The sequence below is a fragment of the Suricata suricatta genome, chromosome 3, assembly GCF_006229205.1.
Source record: "Suricata suricatta isolate VVHF042 chromosome 3, meerkat_22Aug2017_6uvM2_HiC, whole genome shotgun sequence".
Taxonomy (NCBI): domain Eukaryota; kingdom Metazoa; phylum Chordata; class Mammalia; order Carnivora; family Herpestidae; genus Suricata; species Suricata suricatta.
Genome location: NC_043702.1, coordinates 105,469,112 through 105,478,410, shown reverse-complemented (window position 1 = coordinate 105,478,410; position 9,299 = coordinate 105,469,112). Strand labels below are relative to the sequence as shown.

Here is a 9,299-nt window from a genome sequence, read left to right as displayed (position 1 = left end):
CTGCTCCCAGATGACTTGACCACAACCCTCAAAGCTGGAGCCCCTGCAGGGGTCATGTGATCCTGCCCTGCTGACCTCTGGGACTGTGCAGGAAAGTCACCTGACAGAGGGGTCAGTCTGATTCTCCACCCCAGCCCCAGGAGTGGGGCCTCAGGGCTCTTGTTCTGCTGCGAGACCTGGCCTGGGCATCCGCATTTGGGCCTAAACCAAAGGAAACTGAGATGCAGGTGAATGAGAAAGGCTAAGACAGGAGCCGTAGACCCCCAGGAGTCTGAGAGAGCGGCAGAGCCAGGCCCTACCTCCTGAGTGGGCACATCCTGCCTTTGGGCTCATGAGGGTCCTTTGCCCTCATAGGAAAACCCCCTCTTTCCTGAACTTCCCTTAAGTTGACTGGGGCAGCTCTTGATCCTACAATGGGATGCCCCTTAGGCCAGCGTGGCACCAGGCCTGGGCTGTGGGGCTACAGGCCCTCATGCTGCCCACACAGCCGTTTGAGAGGCAAGAGGAGCAGGGCCAAGGGACATCAGCACAAGCTGGGGTGGCGAAGGAAGGCTGCCTAGAGGAGGTGGAGCTTCAGCTGGAGGTCACAGGGCAAGCAGGACCTGTTAATAGAGGAAGGGCCTTCAGGAGGGGAGGGAGGGAAGGCAAAGAGACAAACAGCAAGTGAGGTGTTGGTGTGGGCAGGGGTGCAAGGGAGGGACAGGAGAAAGTAATAGAGTTTGGAATGGAGCCTGTGGGAAGTGGGGAGCCAGTGGTCGTTTGCCAGGATCTGTGGCAGCGGCCTTGAGAAGGGGACACGTGGTCTCCAGGACTTGGGCAGGAAGCAGGGAGACCACGTGCTTGAGCACACGCAAGGGAGGGATAGCTAGCACAGCCAGGGAGCTATCGACATGCCTCCTGTGCCCACGCCCTTGCTGCCAGGGCCTCTCTTCCAGGTCTGCAGTTGTTCTCGGCTAGCCCTTCCTCTGCGCCCTTCGCCTCCCCACTATGAAGCACAAGGCATGTTCACGGGAACTCCCCCCTTCCCTCCCTGTCACGTGACCCCAGCTAGTGCAGATGGTCATTTCCATGTGAAGTCTATCTACATCGGGTGCCCACGCTGATCCTGAATGTGGATAAGGGTCTCTGCCTGAGGTATGCACAACCGAACCAGCCCAGAGGCCCAAAGTCCTGGCACCAAGAAGAGCCAGTAAGAGAAGGGACCGAAGCCGGGATCTGCCAAGGCCTTGAAGGCTGCCTGGGGAAGGGCAGGAGGGCTCCTTTCTCCATGCGTGTCTGCCTGCTGGGGCACCGCGGTGGGGGTGCCTGCATCATGGTCACAGCGTGGGGGACCCGAGTGACCCTCCCTGAAGAAGGGGGTGTCTCCACCACCAGCTAGTCCCTGAGTTGTGCTGGCTGAAAGGCTGCCATAACTTGGAGAGTGCTGCCACCAATCCAGGGATCTGAGCTCCTGAAAACTGGTCCCTAGGGCGGGCCCAGGCCGCTGTTCCAAGGGGCCGCCTGGCCTAGTCTGGTGGGCACTGCTGATTTGCCTTGTCTGATGTTGGATTTTCCTTCCCAGATGTGAGTCACCCCCGTTGATGCCAGAGAAGCACAGCCAGCTGTGAATCAGAGAGAGAGGAAGGACCTCCGTGTGCAAGGAATTCGCTGTGTGTGTGAGGACACACACAGAGAAATAAGAAGCAAAGGTGGGGGGGAGCCAAAACCATGAGATAGCATCGAGCATGGTCATCTTTGGGGTCAGGCTCACACGGGTTTAAACTTCATCTTGGTTCCATCCCTCAGCCTCAGTTTCCACATCTGTAAAATGAGGCCAAGAATAGTGTGCACCTCAGGGGGTTGTTAGGAGGGTAAATTAAGTATTTCTTAGGAGGTGGACAGAGACTTTGGTGACCAATCAAAAATAGCCTCCTCCCTTGGCTCCCCCGGTGTCCTTGAGAGACAGTGAGGGGCCATGTGAAGCTTTGTGAGGATCAGAGCCCCAGGGGACATGGGTGTCCCCTTTCATGCATGGCTGCGGAGGTGTGGAGTAGGTGGGGCAGGAGAGGTGGGACAGCTGCCACCTGTGTGTCACAGCCAGGGGCTCAGAGCATCCAGCGGCACCAGTCCTCTGAGGCTGGGGTGTCCACTTACCTAGCACGGGCTCTGCCCCTCCGCATGGCTCCGGAACCCACCCTGAGCTACCTCTCCTGACCAGAGGGAGGGGTGGAGGGTTCCCAGGACTGCTGCTGGCCCTCTCCCCTCCCCCCCCCACCACTGCCCCATGGCTTGTCTCTTCCCCCTGGCAGGAAAGCCTTGGAGCTGCTCAGGGCTCAGCTTGGGTAGAGCAGGGAAGACAGAAACTGGACAGGCCTTCGGGAGCTCCCGTTAAGAAGTGGAGATGGATGGGTGCAGCCTGGTGTCAACGGCACGGTGACACACATGGATTCTTTAAAAAAAAGAAAAAAGATTTGATGAATAATTTACATGCAATAACGTTCACTTTTTATAAAATATTTTAAATGTTTATTTATTTTTGAGAGAGAGACAGACAGTGTGAGTGGGAGAGGGGCAGACACAGAATCTGAAGCAGGCTCCAGGCTCTGAGCTGTCAGCCCAGAGCTCGATGCAGGGCTTGAGCTCACGGAGTGGGAGATCATGACCTGAGCCAACGTTGGATGCTTAACCGACTGAGCCACCCAGGTGCCCCAAGGTTTGCTTTTTAAATGTACCCTTATGTTTGTTTTTAAAAGTCAAGTATATAGCTCTTTTTTTCTTAATGTTTTTATTTTATTTTTGAGAGAGAGAGAGAAACCAACTGAGCCACCCAGGCACCCCTCCCTCCCCACGTTCTGTTTGTTTTGACACATGTATGTAATAGTGTAACCACCACCACAATTACGACATGGGACATTTCTGTCACCCTCAAAACTCCCCTGTGCCCCATCACCAGCCTCTGGCCACCACTGATCTGGTTTCTGTTGCTTTTTCTAGAATGGCATATAAGTGGAGTCCTACATGTAGCCTTTTAAGACTGGCTTCCATCACAAAGCTTTTGAGGTTCCTCCATGTGGATATGTGTATCTGTAGTTTCTGTACCTGAGAAGTTTCCATTATATGGATATACCACAGTTGGTTACCCATTCCCCATTTCTTGGCTATTATTAAATAAAACTTCTAGAACATTCATGGAGAGGATTTAGTGTGGATATGTTTTCATTTCTCTTGGGCAAATATGTATAAATGGGACTGCTGAGTTATGTAGTAAGTACATGTTTACTTTTATTAAAAAACACAAACAGGGGCCCCTGGGCAGCTCAGTTGCTTAAGTGTCTGACTCCTGATTTCCGCTCAAGTCAGGATCTCATCATTCATGACTTTGAGTCCTGTGTTGGGCTCCATAGAACCTGCTTTGGATTCTCTCTCTCCCTCTCTCTGTCCTTCCCTCCCATCTCTCTCAAGAATAAATAAGTTAAAAGAAAACTGTTAAGTAAAGCAGCTGTACCATTTTGCATTCCCACAAGCAAACTATGAGTGTCCCAGTTGTTCTGCATCCTCCCCAGCACTTGCTGTGGTCAGTTTTTTTATTTTGTTATTTCTAGCTATTCTAATAGGTGTGCGGTAGTGTGGTAGTATCATATTTCCTTTCCCTATCACTAATAATGATAAGCATTAAAAATTTTTAGGGGCACCTGGGTGGCTCAGTCGGTTAAATGTCCGGCCTCGGCTCAGGTCTTGATCTCATGGTTCATGGGTTCAAGCCCCACGTCGGGCTCTGTGCTGACAGCTAGCTTAGAGCCTGGAGCCTGCTTCAGATTCTGTATCTCCCTCTTTCTTTCTGACCCTCCTCTGCTCACACTGTCTCTCTCTGTCTCTCAAAAATAAATTTTAAAAAAACATTAAAATTTTTAAAAAAAATTTTAAAAAGCTTGCTGGGATTTTGAATGGATTGAATTGATTCTATAGAACAATCTGGGGACAAGAGACACTTTTCTAATGGTCTTCTGATCTATTAGCATGGTATTTGTCCACATTTACTTAGGTCTTTGTTAATTTCTCTCACCAATGTTTGGTAGATTTCAGCATATAGATCTTGAGCATGTATTTTGTTAAATTTATCTCTACTTATTTTATGTTTTTAAAAACGCTGTCATGAATGGCATTTTACATATTTCCATTTACAATTGTTTGTTACTAGTATATAGAAATATGATTGTTTCATACTGAGCCTTTTCAGTTTTATTGAGATAAAGCATATAATGTTGTATTAGGTAAAGGCATACAATAGTATTTAATGTATGTATACGTTGCAGAATGGTCACCACAGCAAGTTCAGTTGACATCCATCACCTCACATGGATACAATTTTTTTTCTTGTGATGAAAATTTTTAAAATCTACTGTCTTTGTGACTTTCATAAATACAATACAGAATGATTAGCTGTAGTTACCATGTTGCACATTACATCCCCAGAAGTTATTTATATCTGGAAGGTGGTACCATTTGACCACCTTCCCCTCACTCCCACCTCTGGTAACCAATAATCCGTTTTTTAATCTATGATCAGTATTTTTAGGTTCCACATGTGAGATCATACAGTATTCATCTTAGACTTATTTCTTGAGTCCACACACATGTGCTGGGGTGATCAGCCCTGCCAGTTTGTCTGGGGCTGTCCCGATTTTAGCACCAAAAGTCCTATATACGTGTGTTAAACTCCTCCCTGGGATGAGAACAGTCCCAGTTTTCAATGACAGGTACAGAAGGTTAGGGAAAAGCTACAAAATGGAAAGGTGACCCCAAAAAGTGGGGCTGAAAGCGATACTGGTTTTAGTACCAAATGGACCCAGGACTTGCCCCAGCCTCGGCTGCTGATGGTGACAACCATGGCCTACAGTTTGTGATCATGCAGCATCTACTATTATACCACCCTGGCAATGACCTCAGTGCACTGTAATCTGGACTACGGACACCCACTTTGTCTGTGAATTAACTATCATGCTTTGTATCTAGATAGTGCTAGTTTAATTTTTAACACGCTGGATATCGTGACCATATATATTTTTTAGAGTTCAAGTAATGAAAATGAGAATGATTACAGTATCAATGCCAGCCTGAAGCAGACATCCTGGTCATTTAGGAAGCCAGAGACTGTGTTATTTTAATGGCAGCTGGATAACAGAGATAAATCATCAAAAAGGGCACACTGCACCATATGCCAAGAAGAACTGGGGATTAGGCATGGTGGACGACAGAATGTAAAAGCTGATTCTCACAGGTCCCCAAAGGAACAGGCAAGGACTTCTAAATTAACAAAAGTTTTTTGTTTTGTTTTTTTGGTCTCCCCCCTAAGACCCTCAATTCTCAGTTGAAAATACTGGCTGCTGGGGCACCTGGGTAGCTCAGTCTGTTTCGGCTTAGATGATGATCCCAGGGTCGTGGATTGGAGTCCCGCATCAGGTTCTGAGCTGAGTGTGGAGCCTGCTTGGGATTCTTTCTCTCTCTCTCTCTCTCTCCCTCTGTCCTCTTTCCCCGTCAAAAAAAAAATAATAATAATGGCCATTGAATTAGCACGGGCATACCACACGGCTCCTTTGATTGTTCCATGATACTGAGTAAAGTTACATCTCCTCATTCAGAGGCTATACCTGAAATATCCTGTGGGTGAACCAAAGACGAAATTTTGGTAACAGATGTGTTGCCCCTTTACAGTGCAGCAGTCACGCTTTCTACAGTATGCAGAGGACTGGGCCCAGTCATGGTGATAAAGAAATGTTCTACCTCTCAAGCACTTGGATTTGAAAAGTGGAGTTTCAAATGGTCTTTTTGATTTCTGTGAAGATTTTAATGAAACTTCAAAAAAATATTAAATGTTGATGATATACAAACACAAAGGAGATGCTTTTCATCTGTCTGCACATTTGACAGTGCAAATGTAAATTTTTGCAAATCTGTTCAGGCTATGAACTATTACCAAAGAAAATTAAAACGTCCTGCCTGCCAAAGGTCCTACACATGGCTAACGAAGTGCGGTTTGCTTCCTGTGATACGGAGTCTTTCCCAAAAAAAGGTTTGGTCATTTCTCAGTTTCTTCAAAATATGCAAAAGCACTTAATGAGCCATTTGATGTTCTAGAAATGGAAGGAGATGGTCTTCTTTAGACATGTGCCTACAAGAAAATTGTCATCATTGCCAGTCGTAAAAGAGATCTTAAAAAGTTAGCCTACCATCACATCATATTTTCAAAGTGTGGGACAAGAAGAATGTCCTCCAGGTTGAAAACACAATGAGAATGAGAATGGAGAAAAGGATCACATTCAAATGGAAATTTATGAACGCTTCTTCCGAAACTGATGATCTTTGAAGAGGCCAGAGGATCCTGAAAAAGGATGACAGGTCCTGAGGTATTCAATGTTTTGTATAGGAAATAATGAAAATTCATGTAATCAAAAAGGACTTTGTTTGGGGGAAATAAACAAAACGTCACCGGAGGAGGAGAGCCAATTTAAACAGGACTTTCTCACTTTTCTAGAACTGGAATTTCTTTGTAGTCCAACTTTCATAAGTTCGAATATCTCTGCTTTAAAACCATTTTCACACACAGAGAAAGAGAGGTTTAACTTATGACACCCAGTACGCTTCAAAACGTTTAAAAGCAGGGCATTTTAAATGCTGAATTAATTGATGCAACGGGGCTGACAAAACAACTGGAATACCTAAACCAGGGGACCCCAGGCTCGGCGGGCAGTCGGAAGCCGAAACCGGAAGGGCCTGCCCAGCGGCGGGGCGTCCCCTCCCGTCGCGAGCGCGGCCGCAGTCCCCGAGGCCAGCACGCCCTGCGCCCCGCCGCCCTCCCGCGGGCGTGTGCTGGCGGCGCGCCTCCCGCTGAGTCAGCCGGTGAGTCAGCGCCCCCCGACCGCGTCCGGGGGGTGGGGCACGGGGGGGGAGGGGCGGGAGGGAAGGAGGAGGGGAGGGAGGGACGGAAGGTGGAGGGAAGCGGGGAGGGGGGAAGGGGGGAAGGGGGGAAGGACAAGGTCCAAAGCAAGGGTTCGCCACCTTTGACCTGTAGGCCAAACCCGCTTTTCCTTGTTTTTGTTGAGCTCAGGAAGCGATAATGGTTTTCACATTTTGTAAGTGTTGAAAAATACGAACGGGTTAATATTTTGTAAAAAGTGAAGATCATATAAAGCAGAAATTTCAAATTTCAGCGTCCATGAAAAGTTGTATGGGAACAGCAATGCTCATATGTTACATCTGCCCGTGACTGCATTTCAGGACATCGGGGCTGAGCAGTCGTGAGCGCTGTGTGGCCCCCAAGCCCGAAGTGTTGACTGCCGTCTACCTTTACAGAGTTGCTGCCACACTCCAGGGGGCGCTCATGGCCTTGGCTCTGAAAGAGGCTACAGTGTCCTTGAAGAGTACTTTGTACGTTGCGGGGGGGGGGGGGGGGGCATTCTTCCAGGGGAGCCACTCCAGCCCCGCTAAGCCTGTGTTTGTCCCCCAGCAGGAGAGCCCTTCACCGCTTCACTGGCATCCCAGGCCACCCTCTATGTGCTGTGCTCTCAAGCAGGGGGTTCCTCCCTCCAGCCTGGGGGACCCAGGTTTGTTCTGTAGCAACCGCAGAGCCCTACCCTGTGTGGTGTGGCAGGGTCCCCTGGGACCATAGGCTGGCTTGGAGCTAAGCGCTTGTTGCTCCTGGTTACCCATTAACCAGCTTAGTCCTTACCCGAAGTTTCAAGGAAGTCAGGCCTGCGCATTGATGGCCTTGCTGCTCCCAGGAACTTGACGAGCCCCATCCCTGCAGCCTGGGGCCAACTGTCTTGGTGATCCAGGTACTGGCTTTAGGCCAGTTGTGGCTTAAGGCAGTGTTTTTGAAACTTTTTTTTTAAACCTTAGTCCTCAGTAAGAAATGCATTTTACATTGCACGGAGGTTTCACAAAAAGTTTAAGTTTCACCTACTCCCTGTTACAGGTAATGTACTCCTGCCCTGGCCATTATCGGTTTCTTTTCTGTTTCTTGCAAATGACGATCATCATGGGGTGCCTGGGTGGTTCAGTTAGTCAAGCGTCCCACTCTTGATTTCGGCTCAGGTCATGATCACGCTGTTCGCAGGTTCAAGCCCCACAACAGGGCTTGAGTGAACGCTGAGTGAAGCCTGCTTGGGATTCTGTCTCCTGTCTCTGTCTCTCGTTGCCCCTCCCCTGCTTTCTCTCTCTCTCTCAAAAATAAAATAAACATTTAAATAATAAATTTAAAAATAAAAATGAAGATCATGAAACCCTAAACTGATTTTATGAATTCCTCATAGGGTGCAAAGTGCAGTATGAGAGGTGTGTTTGATGGTATCCAGATATAGCTGTCTTTTCTCTTTTTCAGTACAAAGCACAGCCGCAGAAAAGGGCCTCTTCACCCATTGGCAGGGGCTTTCTGGCTCTCAGTCTTCATGACTCCCGTAGACACCCGCCTTTGACCTAAGAGAGAGCCCTCAAACTCCAAGAACAATAAATACACATACCTGTTTGTTTATATCACTCTGCCTAAGTGTTGTTTGAATTCTGTCACATACGTATTCCTTTAAATTTTTTATTTAAAATCATTTTGAGCCGGTGGCTCAGTCAGGTAAGCAGTGTGCCTTGATTTCGGCTCAGAAATCTCCCGGTTTCAGGAGATCAAGCCCCTTGTGTCAGGCTGTGTGCTGATAGGGTAGAGCCTACTTGGGATTCCCTCTCTCCCTCTCTCTCTCTGCCCCTCCCCTACTCTTGTCTGAGGGCCTGTGAGCAAGTGGGCTCCCTTTCTCTCAAAAAAATAAACGTAAAAAGAAAATAAAACTATATTTAAAAAGAATAGGAACCACAAAAGACCCCGAATAGCCAAAGTTATATTGAAGAAGAAAACCAAAACCAGAGGCATCATAATCCCAGACTTTAGCCTCTACTACAAAGCTGTCATCATCAAGACAATATGGTATTGGCACAAAAACAGACACATAGACCAATGGAATAGAATAGAGAACCCAGAACTAGGCCCACAAATGTACGGCCAATTAATTTTTGACAAAGCAGGGAAGAGTATCCGATGGAAAAAAGACTGCCTCTTTAGCAGGTGGTGCTGGGAGAACTGGACAGCAACATGCGGAAGAATGAAACTAGACCACTCTCTTACACCATACACAAAAATACACTCAAATGGATGAAGGACCTGAATGTGAGACAGGAAACCATCAAAACCCTCGTGGAGAAAGTAGGAAAAAACCTCCTAGACCTCCACAGCAGCAATCTCCTACTTGACACATCCCCAAAGGCAAGGGAATCAAGAACAA

The 9,299-nt window shown here is 47.8% G+C and overlaps 1 long non-coding RNA gene across 2 annotated transcripts; it reads left to right on the top strand.

The window, feature by feature from the left end:
- The first annotated feature begins 6,798 nt into the window (after window positions 1–6,798).
- Window positions 6,799–8,511, top strand: LOC115286577. Of its 2 annotated transcripts, none has more exons than XR_003906147.1 (4): window positions 6,799–6,876; window positions 7,255–7,404; window positions 7,487–7,580; window positions 8,357–8,511. It is a non-coding gene; the product is annotated as an uncharacterized LOC115286577 (long non-coding RNA). The 2 variants fall into 2 exon arrangements; XR_003906146.1 differs by having other exon boundaries at window positions 7,484–7,580.
- Window positions 8,512–9,299: the final 788 nt, after the last annotated feature.